Source organism: Notechis scutatus, chromosome 6 (assembly GCF_049901735.1).
Source record: "Notechis scutatus isolate UNSWTSFEM ecotype Mainland chromosome 6, rNotScu1.2, whole genome shotgun sequence".
Taxonomy (NCBI): domain Eukaryota; kingdom Metazoa; phylum Chordata; class Lepidosauria; order Squamata; family Elapidae; genus Notechis; species Notechis scutatus.
In genome coordinates this window covers 22,888,938-22,909,242 of record NC_142014.1, presented here as the reverse complement: position 1 = coordinate 22,909,242, position 20,305 = coordinate 22,888,938, and the positions used below count along the sequence as shown (strand labels likewise).

At 42.4% G+C, this 20,305-nt stretch overlaps 1 long non-coding RNA gene across 3 annotated transcripts in view; it reads right to left on the bottom strand.

Annotated features, from left to right (window-relative positions):
- The window catches only part of LOC113419713 (uncharacterized), a 45,612-nt gene extending 25,437 nt beyond the window's left edge, over positions 1-20,175 (bottom strand). For 2 of the 3 annotated variants that reach the window (XR_015750286.1, XR_015750285.1), the window contains exons 1-2: positions 19,904-20,175; positions 19,408-19,479 (exon numbers count right to left, since the gene is read on the bottom strand). This is a non-coding gene — a long non-coding RNA (uncharacterized LOC113419713). Of the gene's footprint in view, positions 1-15,848; positions 15,939-19,407; positions 19,480-19,903 lie in introns of all 3 variants that reach the window. The other variant, XR_015750287.1, reaches the window with a different exon arrangement.
- Between the last annotated feature and the right edge of the window lie 130 nt (positions 20,176-20,305).

Genomic DNA, 20,305 nt, shown 5'->3' with positions numbered 1-20,305 from the left:
CTTCCTTTCGTCTTGCCTTGCCTTCCTTCCTTCCTTCCTTCCTTCCTTCCTTCCTTCCTTCCTTCCTTGCCTTGCCCCTTCCTTCCTTCCTTCCTTAGCTTCCTTCCTTCCTTCCTTCCTTCGCTTGCCTTGCCTTTCCTTCCTTCCTTCCTTCCTTCCTTCCTTCCCTTCCTTCCTTCCTTCCTTCCTTCCTTCCCTTCCTTCCTTCCTTCCTTCCTTCCTTCCTTCCTTCCTTCCTTCCTTCCTTGCCTTTAGTCTTGCCTTGCCCCTTCCTTCCTTCCTTCCTTAGCTTCCTTCCTTCCTTCCTTCCTTCCTTCCTTCCTTCCTTCCTTCCTTTCGTCTTGCCTTGCCCCTTCCTTCCTTCCTTCCTTAGCTTCCTTCCTTAGCTTCCTTCCTTCCTTCCTTCCTTCCTTCCTTCCTTTTCGTCTTGCCTTGCCCCTTCCTTCCTTCCTTCCTTCCTTCCTTAGCTTCCTTCCTTCCTTCCTTCTTGATGGGTGAAGAGACATTGCCTAAAAACCTAACCTCATAATATAACGCCAAGCAGAGATGATGATGATTTTATTATGAGAGTGAATAAGAACTTGGATGAATCACCACTCACTGCTTGGAACACCATCACCTAATTTCTAATCTGAGGGTTTAGAGCTTTTCAAAAACCAATATTGTTCTCACTTTCCTCCCAGAAGGAGGCAAAATATATCTCCCTCCTTGGAAACTGATTTTGAGCAGAGATCCCACTCTGAATGAAAGAAGGCTTAGGAAAGGAAGGAATGGTTCTGCTAGGCCAGATTCACAATAGCTCTTGGTTTTTCTTAAACATCTTGTCTGCCTACTCTCTTGTTTAAGACCAGAAATCAGAAGTTAAAAAAATAACCCCAGCCACGATTCATTATAGCAGTGTTTTTCTGTAAGATAGGTGGACTTCCAGATTATCCCAGCCAGCTCTTAAAAGTCACTAACATTGAGAAACAACACTTTATATTGTAGTGAAAAGGATGCCATGGTTAAGTTCTTAGCTTAGAAACCTGGTTCAGAAGTGCTTGCAGAAGGCTGGTCCTGATAGCAGCTGCAAGATCTGGTTTGTCCTTAGGTCTGGAGACCACCAGAAAAAGCCGAAGCTATTGGCAAGGTGAAAAAAAGCTACATAAGCACCAGCACTGAGCTGCAATTCAAAGGAAATCTATTCGGCCAGTTTAATATACAGTTTGTAAATGGCGGATATATGATTTATTCAGGAAAGTCTATGGAGATTCTCAGTCATCCAAGTCATGGTTGTTCCAAAGGCTTTTCAAGGATCTGAAGAAGCTTCTTGGATGAGAAGCGAAATGTCTTCAAAGAAAAATAATAAAGTCCAATTGCCTCTTGAAAAAAACACCTGTGGGATATTCAGGGCAACAGACCCAGTGCAGGCTTCTGGCTGCCAAAATTTCAAAATTTTAGATCCCCTTTCCCTGTAGAATTCCTTGCCTGGTTGCTATGCGCTGCCAAAGCACAGAAGCATTTTTAGGATTAGCAAGAAAAATAGACCAGATCAAGCCCATGGATTACTAATGCCACTAAGATATGCATTTTTTTTTTTTTTGATTAGCAGGAGAAAGTCAGATTAAAAAAACCTTCATATGTTGTGCCAACACGGTGATTGAAAACACATATACACACAATGTTCTACATCGCCTCTTCCAACTACCTACTCAATAATTCTTTTGATGGGGCTTGTGAAAGTTTTTTTTTTTCCTCCCTGCAACTCTGAATTATTCAGACCTGTGAAAAGAAGAGTTTGCCGATAGCGGTGATAAATAAGTATGAATCAATAAGGGAAAAGTCACTTGAGATTATCCAACTGTACATCAGAAGAAACTTCAAACATGAATGGAAGAGGACGTGGGACAGACCATGCTAAAACCCAAGGGTAACATGTATTAAAATAATCTTTGGAATATTAAGTTTCTATGCAAATTCTGAGTTATCAAAATATCAACACCAATGCACCATCCAGGGTGTAATGTGCCATTCGGGTTACCCAAAGAGGTATGGAGAGTGTGGTAACTTCAGATTGCCAAGAAACCACAGGTCTCTTCCACATATTTGATAGGAAATACTCATCCATCTGAACAACCCTGCCATTGCCCCAGTGGTGGGATTCAAATTTTTTTTACTACCAGTTCTGTGGGGGTTTGGCTTGGTGGGCGTGGTTTGGTGGGGGTGGCAGGGGAAGGATACTATAAAATCTCCATTCCCCACTCCAGGGGAAGGTTACTGCAAAATCCCCATTCCCTCCCCACTCCTGGGGGAAGCTTACTGCAAAATCCCCATTCCCTCCCCACCCCACTAACCTGCTTTCCAGCTCCGTTCTCCTGTGCAGGGCAACCAAAGAAGACCCAGCCGATCAGCTGGGACTCAATGGGAGGCAGAGAATAGATGGGGGCGGGGCCAGTCAGAGGTGGTATTTGCCGGTTCTCTGAACTACTCAAAATTTCCACTACCATTTCTCCAGAACTGGTCAGAACCTGCTGAATACCACCTCTGCATTGCCCTGATTGTGGTGCTATTGGGGGTGTGAGAGTAGGACAGCGTTTCTCAATCTTGGCAAACTTTAATATGTGTAGGCCTCAACTGCCAGAAGTCCTCATCCAGCTTGCTATTCTCATGAATTAAAATCTGGAGGTGTTTCATGGACACCAATCTAACCTAGCATTTGACAGAAGGATCTGGAGCCCAGAGGCATGGTTGACGTCTCCCTACAATAATCTTAGTCTTGACAATCATTACTTCCAAGGATATTTCCAAATTGCTGCCTGGACTTCTCCATGCTCATTATTAAAAACCATGCCTTATTGAAAACAACCGCAGCTTTTCTATGTAGCCCTTGTCTCAAGACTAAATAGCCATGTCAAAAAGCAAACAACCATGCACATCCCTTAATGGGCTCCAGCAAACCAGTATCACACTGGACTTTTCCCCCACTTGATCTTCTTTGAAGACATTCTGTTGGTGGCATCTTCTCTGCTCCAAAGTAACCAGACCAGTGATAAAGGAGCAGAACGAGAATGTGCAGTGCACTGCAGTCTGCATGTTAGCAACAGATGCAACCGGCCATATAATACACCTAATACAAACATAGCAGTATTTTTCTCCTTCACACTGTCAAATGGAGGGTGACATAATGTCACGTTGGACGCAGTGGTGGGATTCAATTTTTTTTTTACTACCGGTTCTGTGGGCGTGGCTTGGTGGGCGTGGCAGGGGAAGGATACTGTAAAATATGCAGTCAGAGGTGGCATTTGCCAGTTCTCCAAACTACTCAAAATTTCCGCTACCGGTTCTCCGGAACTGATCAGAACCTGCTGAATACCACCTCTGGTTGGACATGACATGATGGTCCTTGGAAACCAGGTCTAACCCAGTTCGTCCCTCCTGAGGTTGTAGGCGTACAAGATGAGTGTTTGCACACAGACAGTCTGGATTTCATGGAACTAATTAGACCCCAGTTCCCCAACCTTTCCGGGTTGGCGGCCTGGAGTGGGGGGAGACGGGGGAAAGGGGATGATTTTGTGAGAGGAATGGGCACGTGTGTGTGTGTGTGTGTGTGTATGTATGTGTGCACGTGAGCGCCGGTGATGTTTGTGGCAATGCTCACGCGAGAGTGGGATTGCGAGTGCCTATGATGACGCTTGTGTGAGTGGGGCCCCGACCACCTGTGACGATGTTCGCACAAGTGGGGCTGGATTGCTGTGATGCTCGTGGCAATACTTGCGTGAGAGGGGCTGGACCACCTGTGGCATTGCAATATACACACAGGTGCGCACGGGCCAGCTGTCCAATCACATAGCCCAATGGCAGTTAGGCCAGGCCTGGTAGTGGGCCACAGTCCACAGGTTGGGAACCCCTGAATTAGAGTTCAGACTTTGTTAAAACACATGGTTGAACTTTCTTTTTCAAAAAAGGCACAGCCAGCATAAACATCAAGCTTCTTTTCTCTATCTTGCAGGGATACCTTTAGGATGAGGCAGAAAAAATAGAAGGTGGCCGCACACATGAAAAAAACAACAACAGGTGGAGCTTCAATCACATACAGGTAATCTTTGACTTACAACCAGTTGTTTAACGACCATCCAAAGTTATGACAGACCTTCCAAAAGCTACTTATTGTCAAAGTTACAATCCATCCCCTCCCTGAGGTCAAGTGATTGCATTTGGGGCAACCAGTTGACCTTTAGAGCCGTTCACAGCATCCCATGATCACAATTTACGACTGCCAGTTTCCAGTATTTATTTCTGGTTTTTGACCAAAAAAATGCCTATTGGGAAAAATTGATACATTTAACGACTGTGGCACTTTCTTAATGACCAATGAAAAAAAAAAAAAAGTCAAAAAAATTACGTTTGGTCAAGTTACAGCCGCAAGAACTTATGACCGTAATTCCAGTCTCAATTATGGTCATAAGTCAAGGACTTACTGTGTCCCTCTCCTCCAATTTTTCTCCAGGCTATGAATCAGACTATGAGGTAGGTTGAGGTGAGAGAAAGTGAGTGGCCATAGTCACCCAATGAGCTCCATATGACTGTGGGTGGCCTTGAACTTCACCGGTGTTGATCCATCACATTGTTGGATGTATGATTACATGTACTTTACATGAATGATTATTTGCTTTTATTTGCTTCAGTGGTGCCATGAGAATATAGACCACTGGGAAAAGGGATGATTCCACACTTTCCCCTTCAACCAACTCACAATGAAAGTAACATACATTAGAGACACTAGTGCATTCATACTTGATAGATCATTCTTCTTACTTGATTAATACTTCCATGTTGTTAAACGAACGACTAACAACATCTTCAGAACGTCTTTAAGAGCTACCTCTGGACTTTTGTTGCCTAGAATTTACTGACTTTTTTTGACCATACCCTGTAGATAACACCTCTGCCATCTTGTAAGTTCTTTTCCAAATACTTCTCTTTCCAACTTTCTCTCTGGAGCAACTTGGCCAACCTCCAAGGATGATTAATGAATTTTTCCCTTTGCTTCTTCTCCAGCTGCAGCGCACTCATGCCAGGACATAGGGTGGAAATCAAAGATCTCCAACCAACCACATGGAGGAAACTCCGAAAGTCTTTTCAGTAACGACAGAGAAGGCTTATCTCCCCTCAGACAACATTGTTTTCATGTTTTTGTCATTTCTGGTGGGAGAGGTAGAAATTGTAGTGAGAAGTGTTCCTATAGGTCAAATGATTGTGGGCCGTGCAAGGCCGCAAAGGTGATAAACCAGCAACCTGAATGGAAACCTACTGGAAGAAAATCTGCCCAATATTGCAAATATAGGTAGTTCTCGGCTTACAACAGTCCTTTTAGATAGATAGATAGATAGATAGATAGATAGATAGATAGATAGATAGATAGATAGAAAGAAAGAAGAAAGAAAGAAAGAAAGAAAGAAAGAAAGAAAGAAAGAAAGAAAGAAAGAAAGAAAGAAAGAAAGAAAGAAAGAAAGGAAGGAAGGAAGGAAGGAAGAAAGAATTCTTTATTGGCCAAGTGTGATTGGACACACGAAGAATTTGTCTTGGTGCAAATGCTCTCAGTGTACATAAAAGAAAAGATACATTCATCAGGAGTCAAGAATCATCAGGTACCACACTTAATAATAATCATAGGGTACAATAAGCAATCAAATCATACTAGGAAACAGTCAATATAAATCGTAAGAATACAAGCAACAAAGTTACAGTCATACAGTCACAAGTGGAAGGAGATGGGTAATAAGAAGTGATGAGAAGATTAATAGTAATAGTAGTGCAGACTTAGTAAATAGTTTGACAGTGTTGAGGAAATTATTTGTTTAGCAGAGTGATGGCGTTCGGGGAAAAACTTGTGTCTAGTTGTTCTGGTGTTCAGGGCTCTATAGCGTCGTTTTGAGGGAAGGAGTTGAAACAGTTTATGTCTGGGATGTGAGGGGTCTGTAAATATTTTCACAGCCCTCTTTTTGACTCGTGCAGTATACAGGTCCTCAATTGAAGGCAGGTTGGTAGTAATTGTTTTTTTCTGCAGTCCTAATTATCCTCTGAAGTCTGTGTCTGTCTTGTTGGGTTGCAGAACCAAACCAGACAGTTATAGAGGTGCAGATGACAGACTCAATCATTCCTCTGTAGTTTAGTGACCGAAGTTACATTCGCATGCTTAACAACTGGTTCATGTTTATGACGGTTGCAATGTTCCAGAGTCCTGTGATTCCCTTTTGTGACCTTCTGACAAGCAAAGTCAGTGTGGAAGCCAGATTTACTTAACAACCATGTTATTAATTTAACAACTGCAGAGATTCACTTAACAAACGTGTCCAGAAAAGTCGTGAAAGGGGGCAAAACTCAATGAATTTCTCACTTAAAGCAACATAAATTTTGGGCTCAGATGTGGTTATAAGTCGAGGACCACCTGTACTGTTGCGTTATGGATCAGCTGAAGCCTCCAAATGCTTTTCAAGGGCAATTCCATGTAGAATGTATATAGGTAGTCCTCAACTCATTAGCGACTAATATACAGGTAATCCTCGACCTACAACAGTCCTTTTAGTGATCGTTTGAATTTACAACGGCACTGAAAAAAGCGACTTATGACCGTTTTTTCACACTTATGACTATTGCAGCATCCACACGATCAAAATTCAGATACTTGGCAATGGAGTCATATTTATGATGGCTGCAGGGGTCATGTGATCAAAATCAAGATCAGCTTTTGCGACCTTCTGACAAGCAAAATCAATGGGGAACCCAGATCCCCTTTATAACTGTGCTACTAACTTAACAACTGCAGTAATTCACTTAACAACTGGGGCAAGAAAGTTCGTAAAATGGGGCAAAACTCACTTAACTGTGTGATGACCCGGGGGGAATACAAAATAAACACAGTCACAAAAACCCGGTGAAGCCCCTTTTATTCCTTCACTTTGCTTCCAAGCTCCAAATATCCTTGACGGAAGACAAAAAACTCCCACACAAACAGTTACAAGAAGAAGGAAAAAAGCAACACAAACCAGGCAAGATAAGGGCTGGAGGACGTCCATAGTTAACAGAACACACACTGGGAAGGATGCCAAACTCAGAGAGGAACCATAAACTAGAGATATTTCTACGCTTTGTTTCCAGCATTCACCCATACGCATGTCTGTCCTCTTATTCAGTTGTCACAGCTGCAGCCCATGAAGAGGATCAAGGCCCTCTCCTCCCGAGTAGACCACGTCTCTCCCTTATCCTCTCCTCCCTACATGCCCTAGGATGGAGAGGGGATGGGCCTGGGTCCTCCCCTGACTGCTCAGCCGGCCTCTGCCCTTCCCCAGCCTCCTCCACAACCTCCGGAGCCACACTTCCACTCCCTGTCGGCTGTTCCTCCTCTCCCTCGGAGTCAGTCTCCACCAGGGGCATGACAAACTGTCTCCCATAGCAATAGAAATTTTGGGCTCAGCTGTGTTTGTAAGTTGAGGACTGCCTATATAAACAGAGTACAAGCCCCGCTTCTAGCATTGATTATGTTACCTAGTTGGGTAATGAAACGTCTGCAAGAAAACTACCAAGCTCAGAGAGCAGAAGGGCCTCACCCTTCAACCCTGAACTGCAAATAATCTCTTTTGTTGCTGTTTTTTCATTCATCTCCCAGTTTGGATTTAGCAAGCTTTAACTGCATTCTTTTTTTTTTTCCCCCCCCAAACCCTTAGTCTGGCAGAGAGAACCAATATTGCATTGCCTGTCATGGATCCTTATTTGGATTGAATCAGGATGATTCCTGACTCCACCCAGGTCAGGAAGACCTTTGGCAAGATTTGGGTGAGCTCTTGCCAATTGGAGCAGACAGACTTGGGCTAGCAGGCTAAATGCGCACCCGTTTCACAACTTACCTGCCTCACAGGTATATGTATCTCAGTGAAATGGCATGCTGTTTGCATAGTCAACATCAGCATTTCCCTGTTCTTAAGGCTTCTGGCATGACCACAAGTGTTGATGGCAACAGGAACAAAAAAATAGGCTGTGTGGAGAAGGCACACCAAAGCCATACAAGAGAACGGCAAAAGAGGGAAATAAAAGTCTAGGCTGACTCCTTGTATCCCTCTTCTTCTCTCTATTCCTTCAGCTCTCCCTTCTCCTTGGTGACAAACCACTTAGCTTTTCTATTAAGCTCAACTAGTACACGCCAGGAAACTGAACTCGTTGTATGACTAATATACACATCAGTATGTGAGCTTACTAGGAAAGGGATCAGGATGAGCTGATGTTGTGGCCTGCTAGCGGAGCTGGCAGCAGTGTCAGACAGTGAGGAGGTTGGGGAGGAACATGGGCCAGTCCTGGAGGCTGAGGAAGGCTCGGACGAGGGCTCTGCATCAGAGGCAGAGATGGGGCAGTCTGGCAGTTATCAGCGGCCTTCAGAGTTGGACAGCAGTGAGGCGGGGAGCAGCTGGAGCCAGTTCCCAGCTTGCGCATGCGCAGAGCTGCCAAAAGAAAAGAACAATTACGAACTAAGGGTCGACGTGGGAGTAAGGCCACCGATGAACGGTGAATGGCCCCTCCCATAGGGATTAAAAGAGGAGCAAAAGGGGAGGGGCTTTTGCAGGAAACCATTCATTCGTTCTCTGCAGCAGTGTGAAGATCTGTCTGTGTATCTCAGAGACTCTATTGCCAAGTCCTTCCTTGTCAGCACTGCGTCTGAAAATATTTACTTGGCAGCTCTCCAGGCTAGATAAGGTCTGTGCTCCTAATTAGACCCTTGAAAGACTGTTTGCCAGGCCTTTGGCTGATTGTGAATGCAAGAAATTCACCTTCGTTTAGTGAAAGGGGTTTTGCCGGGACAAAGAGTCTGCTTAGTGCTTTTGGGGGAAGCCGAGGTCAGAACAGCTGACATTTCAACAATCACTTCCATGAATGCAATACCGTCACACTGCCTTTCACTTGCAGATATCTCTGGCTCTTGGGATTACAATATTTAACCTTGCTGCAGTTCCCCCAGTTCAACCATGGCAATTTAGGACATGTGGACTTTAACTTCCAGAATTCCCCAGCCACCCTTGAAGTGCCCACTTCTTAAAGTTGCTAAGATTGAGAAACACTGCCCCATTCTATCCCTGACCCTGGCTATACATGGACAGGGATGGTCTGAAGAATTACCCCGGTGTTTAGCTGAACCTGGTCAGAATCCGTCTGCGTATCTGTAACTGCTTCCCAGGATGCTCAACCTTCCACAATTCACTGGATCACATTGTGGATCGACCCTCTCCACGCTGGCTAATAGGCAGGGGTGGGTTCAAAAATTTTAGCAGGGTTCTCCGCCTGGTTGCTGAGTGGGCGTGGCCATGGTGGGCGTAACCTAGTCGGTTTCCTACACCATGGTGCGGAGGACACCTTTTTGCCTTCCCCGGACTCCAGAGGCTTTCTCGCACCTCCAGGATGGTGAAAACGGCCTCCCAGGCTCCGGAGGCTCTCTGGAAGCTGGAAATGAGCCCGTTTCCGGCCTTCCCAAACTTCCGGGAGGCCCATTTTTCACCCTCCCTGAGCCTCCGCAGACGCCCTTGCACTTACCTGCTCCAAAACAGGCTGTGTGGGGGACTCCTGGGAGGGGCGGGGAGGAGTGGGTGGGGCCAGCCAGGAGTAGGATTTGGGAGTTCTCCAAACTGCACAGAAGCTTAGCTAGGTGTTCTCGTGAACCCCTTGCGAACCCCCAGCAGCCCACCCTTGCTAATAGGACAGGGGAAGACCAATCTAGCATGGCCAAAATATCAAACTTAAAATAGGGCTACAGGAGATCTCTGGCCTGTGCTTTGAGATAGTTGAATCATCACTCTACTTGCCATGCACTCCTATTGCTATCAATTCTTGTATATATATTTTCTCATTGAGAAAAATCCTAAGAGAAGAGGCAGAGAGGCAATTCCAAGGAAGTGAGGTCTTTTCTGCACAAATGGACACACAAACACATCAACAACTTTACTGCCTAGATAACCAAGCTCAGTTAGATAATCCAGCTCATATTTCACCATTATTTCTATTTCGGTTTCAGCAAGGGATTGATCAGAACAGGGCATCATCGTCCTAAACTACGAAGAGGATTAGATGAAGACTTCCGCAGTCTGATGCACCTTTGCTTGTCTTCCTTCGACAAGTACTGTATGTCAGCTTCTCCTCTCTAGTCTTCAAGCTCCCACAAATAGAATAGAATAACAGAGTTGGAAGGGACCTTGGAGGTCTCCTAGTCCAACTCCCTGCCTAGGCAGGAAACCCTACACCACTTCAGACAAAGGGTTATCCAATCTCTTCTTAACAACTTCCGGTGTTGGAGCATCCACAACTTCTGGAGGCAAGTTGTTCCACTGATTAATTGTTCTAACTGTCCGGAAATTTCTCCTTAGTTCTAGGTTGCTTCTCTCCTTGATTCGTTTCCCTCCATTGCTTCTTGTCCTGCCCTCAGGTGCTTTGGAGAATAGCTTGACTCCCTCTTCTTTGTGGCAGCCCCTTAAATATGGGAAGACTGCTATCATGTCGCCCCTGGCCCTTCTTTTCATCAGACTAGACATACCCAGTTCCTGTAACCCAGAAGTGGTATTCAGCAGGTTGTGACCAGTTCCGGAGAACCGGTAGTGGAAATTTTGAGTAGTTTGGAGAACCAGCAAATGCCACCTCAGACTCTGACTGGCCCCACCCCCATCTCTTCTCTGCCTCCCACTGAGTCCCAGCTGATCGGCTGAGTCTTCTTTGGTTGCCTTGCGCAGGAGAACAGAGCTGGAAAGCAGGTCAGTGGGGTGGGGAGGGAATGGAGATCTTACAGTATCCTTCCCCTGCCATGCCCACCAAGCCACGCCCACCAAGCCACACCACGCCCCCCTCCACCAAGCCACGCCCACAGAACCGGTAGTAAAAAAATTCAAATCCCACCACTGCTGTAACCGTTCTTGATATGTTTTAGCCTCCAGTCCCCTAATCATCTTTGTGGCTCTTCTCTGCACTCTTTCTAGAGTCTCAACGTCTTTTTTATAGTGTGGTGACCCAAACTGAACGCAGTTCTGTAGACTTGGAAACTCTCAAAGTAGACTTGGAAACCCTCTCAATCGAGTGAATGATTTGGAATGGCTGAAAGAGCAAGGCGCTTGATCTGTTCAACGGTCTGATGATTTATTTGGGCTTGATCTATTCAATGGTCTGATGATTTATTTGGGCACCAGGCATCACTGCTCCCCTTTCTGTTCCATAACCCTTTTCTTATAACATAAATAGGCTTTTTGTCTGCTGCCAGCATCTGATGAACCATGTGATACTGAGGTCTGGTCTGCTGCTAATCTTCCCTCTTAAAAGCTTTGATGAAAGTGTACACACACATGCACAAACACGCACACACAAACACACAGTTCCAAGAGACAGATGACCTTATTTTCAGGATTAGAATGATCTTCTCTCACTCTTCAAACATAACACCGTTCCTTGAATACAAAACCCGCCCTCTAAAATCATATTGAGGGGGACCAAACAAAAAACAAAAAACCACATCCTGGAAACCCTAAAATTTCATGCTCGAGCCTCAGAAAATCGGGATGAATTTTAATACGCATGAATTAGGCAGAAGCATTTTGGTGGGGAGGATAGGCTGATTGCAGTCTTCTTAGTTTATTTGTTGGTAGAGTTTGGGATTCTCCTTGATCCAAGCTTTTTATTTAATAATTGGTATTTACTGGGGTATGAGACCCTTTCCTGCTTCTTTTGAGCAGTAAACCAATTATGATAATTTCTGGAGCATACCGATCTTGCCAGAACAAGCATGCCTTTGTCACCTCTCAATTAAATCACTGTCACTCTCCCTGCGTGAGGCCATAAGTTGCTACCATTGGTTGAAAACTGGGTTTTGACTGGCTTTATAACACCAGTCTCATTGCAGCTACTTTGGTCACTGATTTACATTTGGGTATTTTCTGTTTTTCCTGTGTTGAAATCTCCTTGGAGTTCAGAACCAAAGATGGCCCTCATGAAGTCCTGCTTGGCTACAGATAACAGATAATCAGAGTTGGAAGGGACCTTGTAGTGCAACCCCTCCACCCAAGCGGGAAACCCTACACCATTTCTGACAAATGGCAGTCCAATCTCTTCTTGAAAGTCTCAACTGATGGCGCTTCCACAACTTCCGAGGGCAACTTCTGTTCCATTGGTTGATTGTTCTCACTGTCAGAAAGTTTCTCCTTATTTCCAGGTTAAATCTCTCCTTGTTCAGTTTCCATCCATTATTCCTTGTCTGGCCTTCAGGTGCCTTGGAAAATAGCTTGACCCCCTTCCTCTCTGTGGCAGCTCCTCAAATATTGGAAGACTGCTATCATGTCTCCACTGGTCCTTCTCTTCACTGGACTAGTCATGCCCAGTTCCTGTAACCGTTCTTCATACGTTTTAGCCTTCAGTCCCCTAATCATCCTGGTTGCTCTTCTCTGTACTTTTTCTAGAGTCTCAGCATCTTTTTTATAGTGTGGTGACCAAAATTGGATTCAGTACTCTAGGTGTGGTCTTACTAAGGCTTTATAGAGTGGTATTAGTACCTCCCTTGATCTTGATTGTAAGATAAGTTTCTCCTCTCCATGAAGTCAAGCCAGAATGCACATAGCAACAGAAGTCTTTTTCGGTATCTACTCCAGAATTGTCCACACAGGATATAGTTAAAAGATGATAGCCACAAGGGTATGATTGAAGGAAGAACTTTGTACCATCATGAAAGTCATCTTGACTTTTTTGACCACATCAAAAAATGGTCCATTTCCACTTTGGGAGGGCTGTTACCACTGAAGCCATCCAGTTCCAACCCTTTATTTAGGGATATTTTTAGCATTGCTGGGTATATTTAATCAGTCTAATAACTGGATTTCTGGATTGGCAGATATTTATATATATATATATATATTTTCTTAAGTTTTCGCGGGTACTTACATGTATGGTATTCAGCTTTGTTCGGGTATTTTCCCACGTCATTATAGTTGTGCTTTTAAAGTTGTAGCAACGTTTCGGCAGAATCTCATCTGCCATCATCAGGCTTCTGTATTGTGTCCGTCTGAGACGTGGGAAAATACCCGAACAAAGCTGAATACCATACATATATACATACATACATATATATAGTTTTTAAGTGCTGCTTGCTCATATTTTAAATCTATCTCCTTATAATTCTTGATAATCAGATCTTAGTTTATACAGAATAGTGTTAGCATATTTGGGGCTATGGCTGAAGTTGTGGCAAATGTGCCTGACCTTACTAATATGGTCCTTGCTTTTAGTAGGGAATGGTGCGAGTGGCATATGGCTGTCATTCAGTTTGGCACCCTCTCTAACTCACTAGGAAACATTTTTTTCTTATACAAATCCACAACTAAATTGAATCCAAGATGTCAGTAAAATTATGTAGTGGAGCAACAGCACAATTTTAGCCCGCTAGGAGTGCAGGTTGAATTGTTGGAATATGATCTTGCCCAGATGATTGTGACTACCTGTCCTGGATAGAGATCTGAACTCCTTCCAAGTAGGATCAGAATCCTTTCTATTGCCATTCATGTGTAATTACAAGAACACCAACAATTATTGGTTCTTTCATACCTATGTTGTAACATTGCAACCAGAGATTGTATTCAGCAGGTTCTGACCAGTTCTGGAGAACTGGTAGCGGAAAGTTTGACTACTTCGGAGAACCAAAAAATACCACCTCTGACTGGCCCCGCCCCCATCTATTCTCTGCCTCCCGAGTCCCAGCTGATTGGCTGGGTCTTCTTTTGTTGCCCTGCACAGGAAAACGGAGCTGGAAAGCAGGTTAGTGGGGTAGGAATGGGGATTTTGTAGTAACCTTCCCCTGCCACGCCCACCAAGCCATGCCCACAGAACCAGTAGTAAAAAAAAAATTGAATCCCATCACAGATTGCAACACATGTTCATCACTTGTCCCCTACTGTAGAGGAACACGCAGCTGGCTTTGAAAGAAGGAATTCAAAGACTGCTATGGAAACACCAACTTAGCCCGGATGGAGAGGAGGAGGTGAGGAAAAAAACTCAACCTTGCCTCGCCTTGATTCTCTTTAGTACAAGAAGGTTGGTGGGTTTTAGTATAAGAGGGTTATCCACATTCTGCATTTGGAAATGAGGTGTGGGAATCACCTCGAGGAATGGGAAGAAGAATCACAATCAAGCCAACGGACAGAAAGAGAAAGAGAAAAAGACCCTTCCCAGAAGATCAAGGGAAGGATGGGAAAAAGTGCATTCAGACTTGCAAGGTTCTGTTGAAGGTCATCCTTGACTTACAACCGTAATGGAGCCAGCCCATCACATTTGTAATGATGGTTGCAAAGCAGGTTTCACACAAGGCTTATCTGATTGGAGGAATATTATTTTTCTTGCAGCAGCAATTAAGCAAACCAATGGTTCTTTATGGGCTGGTTTTGCCAAAAATCCAAAGTAAATGCCAGTTTTCAGCAAAAAAAAAAAAAAAAAAAGGTTGTAAAACACGGTCATGTGACTGTAGGGAGCTGCAAATGGACGTAAATTTGGATCAGTTGCCAACGTGGTCATATGACTGTTGGAAAGGAAGCTGCCGGAAATTTAAAACCAAGTTCATAAGTGCCCCCAGGAGGTCTGTCATAACTTCAAACTGTCGCTAAGCAACCAGTCATAAATCAAGGACTGCCTGTGCTGTAATCTGTGATGAACCAGGGCGTGGCACGAAAGCAACACAACCAGAGAACAGGTCTAACTCCCCTTTATTGCTCCAACTGTGCCCACATTCACTATAAATCCTGGAGCAAAGCTCTCACGTGCACCTTCAGAAGCCTCTGGCTGAGAGTAAACCAGTAAGCCAGGTTAGCCAAACAGCAACCAGGGCCAGCAGTCCAATAAACCAGGTTAGCCAAGCTAACCAGAGCAAGAAGTTCAGCCAAGAAGGCAAACTGGCGAGCCCCACAAGACAGAACACAGCAATCTCCAGGCGTTGGCAAGTACACACGAGGCTTCACAGAGTTAACACTTGTTCCCAACAAATGCCCCTCCCAACAGCACCTCCTTACATCGCAGTCCCCAGGTGTGTCTTGTGAAAGGGGGTGGGGCACTCTCCTCCCTCATAGCTGGCTCAATCTGCGTTGATCTCCTCGCCGTCTCTCTTCCCTCCTTGCTCTCGGATCAGAAGGGGTTAGTCCTTACTCTTCTCCTGAGCTCTCCCTGTCTGCAGGCCTTAATAATTCAGAAAAGCCTTACCTGGACGGACTCTGCCCTTCCCCAGTTTCCTCCAAGGCCAACGGAGCCACCCTCTCAATCTCTGTCAGCTTTTGTTCCAGCTCATCTTTCCCCACAGATTCAGACTTCGATGAGGGCATGATACAATCTTATAATAAAAGTAGCATTAGCATTCATAACTTTGATTTCCTGATCTGCGCTACCTCAAAGGTCTCAACATTATACATCATGGTAGCATCAAGGCCCAGTCACACTGATTTGTAAAACTTTGTTACATAGAAAGAAAGGTGTCACAAACATCTCAACAACATTAACTTACTTTACAATACATATTATTTTCTGGTACCTTGGGAAAAATAAAAAAGGGAGAAATGTTGAAGCCTTAAACCAGGGGTGTCCAACCTTGGCAACTTTAAGCCTGGAGGACTTCAACTCCCAGAATTCCCCAGCCAGCCATGCTGGCTGGGGAATTCTGGGAGTTGAAGTCCTCCAGGCTTAAAGTTGCCAAGGTTGGAAACCCCTGCCTTAAACTCTGATATAGATTTCAATCATTGTGGTTTCAAAAGTATAAGTATGCCGCTATTAACCAGAAACCCACCACTCACTGGGTCTATGACAACTTGCCACAGCCAACTCACCACAGCCAATTTGTTGTAGCCAACTTGCCACGGGACAATTTTCCATGGCCAACTTGCCACAGGACAACCCACCATGGGAGAAGAATTACACTAATATCAAAGAAATAATGCAATAGAAAGAAAGGATGAAATGAAATATGAATGACAAAAATTAAAACAATTTTATAATAATTTTTAAACAAAGGGGGTATGCGCTCACATTTTTGGCAAACCGGTTGTTACAGTATGTGCAGCCCACCTCTGTGTAACACTTTAATATGAACAGATCTTATATGAAAAGCAGATGCCTCAATAAAGATTACTCTTTTTGGGATGGTTCATGGAGAAAGTCTATCTTTGTGGTCATTAAAAGAGTTCAAACTAGATTGATGGCACATAATCAAAAAACTTTGGGTGAAAGTATAAAGAAATAGATCTTTTTGATTTTTGTGTATTTAAATCAATGTCCAAATACCCAGAGCAAGTATCTTATGACATCATAAAAGACATGACATCATTAGGCAGGAAGGATATAAATTACATCATTTATGTAATCTGTCAAATGATGTCATGAGGGACATGACATCACTTCCACTCTGTATCCCTGGTGGATGCACTTGTGCCACTCACATACATACAGCTTCACTCACATACACTATTGCCAGAAACCTTTTTTTAAAAATTTCTCTGTCGTATCATTAAAAAAGGTTTATATTCCTGACAATACACAACTTGCAACTCAACGACCCAAAATTTAATAATACCAGGCCTCACAGACTTAAAAAAAACCCTTCCTCTGATATAAATTCTATGTCAAGCTTCATAATTCAGTATAATATCTGTTCCAAGTTTGTAAATTACAATAATTACACTGTTGTTCAACAATGAAAATAATTACATACTTCTGTGTAACTTTATTCAAAACTGTAGTATTAATTGGTTAAATCTTAACAAATAGACTTTATCGGATAAGATATGCTGGCCGTCAGATTGCAAGGCCCTGTTTAAAATATAGAATTTAACACAGAGAAGTAAAGGAGGATGAAACCAACTCACTTGGATTAACTAACTGAAATTTCCTTAAACGTTGTAAAATTTGCTATCCGATTAATGCTATTTTATACAAAGAAAAGGAGGCACATTTTCAACAACTGTACAACCCTGCTCCCTTGCTCAAAGAAATGCCCAACTAATTTGTTTTAATGCCTAAACTAATTAGTTTTGAGATGCAAGGTGCATGTGTCCAAAAAACATGAGGCACAATTATGGAAGATAAAAATCAATTATCTATTTGTGTTATACAATTTATATTATAAATTAAGTCCTTTAGAGAAATTTTTAACATATCAAAATATTTTTCTGTATTCCCTTTTTCTTGCTTAGAGAAAGGAAAAAATTCAAATAATAAAATCTCTACTTATTCACATTGAAAAATTAAATCTGAGTTGTACATTCATTTAGCACTGAAGCATTTTGAGCTTGCTCTAATGTTCAAAACTACAAACATACATGCATATAAAACTACAGAGTTTTTCTTCCTTTATATTTCTAACTTCCAAATCATAATAATAAAGAGAGGATACTGAATAGATTAGAAGCAGGGGTTGGTGTTTTTTTTTCCTTTTACAAAGTCCAAAATATGATTGCTTCAGCAAGTCTTGCATTCTGCTAATCCAGTCCACGGGATATAAAAATATTTAACTTGAGACTAGACCAGCTCGGCATTGGAAATTACTTTAATAGCTCATCTGCTCTCTTTTTGGCATACTTTTCCAGTTGCAGGTATGAAACAAAAGTCAAGTTTATTGAATGTAACCTGACTATAAAAGGCGATCTTCTAAGTAATAAAATTCCATTAACCTAAATGCAATCTAAATTATTAATTGCTGCTGTAATATAAATGTCTATTAGAAGGGAAGGCCACAAAAGAAAAAAAATGGATTCAACCAAATACTCAGCAAAAAAATCTTAGAGGAAGGACATATACTTAATTTCATTAAGGTATTATTTTAACAAAATACTTAAGAACATTCATTTCCCCCCTGCCATTGAGACCTATGCCCTCATTTAACTACAATTTCTTAGAAATTATCCTTTCCAATTTCAACTCGATTTATTTACCAATAAGCAGTGGTATCTGTAGGGGAGAGGCTTTAAAAGTCAAGATGGCACTACCGCCGAGTTTGAAGCTCCTTCCCTTAAAAGCAGATGGACTTCAATTTCATGGTAGCTTCCATTTTGATGTTTTTAAATTGCCTCCCCATCTTACACTACCTGTAAGATTGTTGCTTTATTTGAATCTGGCCTATCAAGTATATTGATGCATTTATATTTTGTTATTCCCTTAAAAAAAAAAAAATCCGGTCGCCCCCAGAAATAATATATCCTCCTGGAGGAAAACAGACTCAGCTCAGTTTAGAGGCTCTGGTCATTTATTATTTGCATGAAAAATATGCAACTTATTTTTTTTTTAAAGTAGGCTTACTCCTCTTTTCTTCTCCTACCCCAATTCCCCATAACAAAAGGTTACACCAGCTGAGTGAAAATAGGATGAAATGCACCTTAAACAAAAAACTTCTTGCAAGAAAATATTTTAAGTATTAAGTATTTATTCTGAGAATGACCACTTAGGTCCTGAACAAATTCTGGATGAGGCAATGCCATTCACAACAGGAAATCTAAATAATGCAACCGGTGCTGATCCCATAATTACATTTAACTAATATAAGATGATTTTCTGGAAATTCAGCCATTGGAAATCTCATAATTTCAGGGAGCTGAACATTGTTCTTTTGCAAGGATTTAAAAATATTTTCTTGCAAGAAGTTGTTTTTTTTAAAAAAAAGGTGCATCATCTGCAGAATGAATGTTAACTTTTCACTATTATCCGATGGTTTCTCCTCCTAATGGCTTCGCTCAAATACTATCCCAAAATATGTCTTTTTCTGGTGAGTGTGAGAAGATTTGCCTTTGCTAATTCTTGTCGACAGCTTGTGCTGAATTGTGAGAGGCTTACACTAACCTCAAGGTCAATTGCAATCAAAGCTCTCTGGATCCCGTCATTAAAACTGGGTGGAATTGGGGAAAACTGGAAGTTTATCACTACAATTGTCAAAATATTTGCCAGGTGAAGAACACGGAGAAACAAAGGAGCAAAATTAATAAGATGGTTTATGTATTTGAAGTCATTATATGAAGCTATACAAAAGCTCTCCTGGCTAGATTCAGGAAATTTTTCCTCATAACTGCTCCTCTACACGGATATTGATCCTTCTCTATTTTCTGAATATCAACCATACCAAATTCCCCATAAAACACAGTCGAGTAAAAAACAAACTTTAACACATAAACTTGAACTCAAACGAGGCTTATGTTGCCAGTAACACCTCAAAATAAAATCACCTGCTTTCTAATTAAAAAAAAAGAAAAAGAAATGAGATACAAGCAATGAAAAGCCAGATAACAGAATCTGTTTCAAAATCCAATTTCGGAACTTCAGATTTAAAAGAATACCCTTGGTTTTAAAAAAAAGTAAAACATGGGAAGAAATTAAAATAAGATTATGAAATGTGTTTCTTACCTTCTGTGCGATTGCTGGACAGGAAATTACATATTATGAACACCGTAGTAATGTCAGTCTACTGCTTTAACTCTACATGGAAAAGAAAATAAATGTCAGTTTTATGGAATTTTCCACCCTATCAATCAATCATAGGCATACTCTAAATGGATGACAGTTCAAATTACATATTCACAAGCCTAGTTTTTTTCCCCTCTAAAGGCACAAAGAGAGAGCAAAGTTTTAAGATTAAAAATAAAGGGTAATGAACCTTCCTGAAATGTCCCTATCTTGACTTGTCTGTGAAGAAATATAAAATCCTACAAAATATGCATTGAGAATTCTGCCTCAGATTTTACTATATTTCCACTCCTTTACCAGCTGCAGAGGGGTGGGGGTGGCAGGGAAGCCCACTGGCCTGATTTGCAGTTTTGCACCGATCTCTGCTCCTAATTTTGCAGCCTGAACCCAGATGCTGATTACAAACTAGATAAGTCCTACTTTATAATAACCTCACGTTTAACAAGCTTGAGGATTGCTTAGCTTTGGATGCCAATCTTCAAAGGGTCACATAGGTATAGGGAAAGGATCTGCAAATTACATAACCCCTCGAAACATTAAAAGTTGTCAAGAAAACCCAACAGTGCAGGGAAGAAAAAAAACAAACCAACCGCCACCAGATAATTTGAATGTTGATCCCCAGCATCCCATTGTGGGATTTGCAGCTGTCTCAGACAGACGAAAGCCAGGCCTAAAAGCGACCCAGATCCAAACCTCTTTGCCTGGCTTAACTTACCTTGGATTCGAAAGCAGACAAGTGAAACTAAGGCTGTTAGAGACCTCAAATCTGGTGGCGGCTGCCTCTTTACACCCACTTTTTCTCTATTTTGCTGCCATCTGCTGGGAAGTGAGGCCTTCC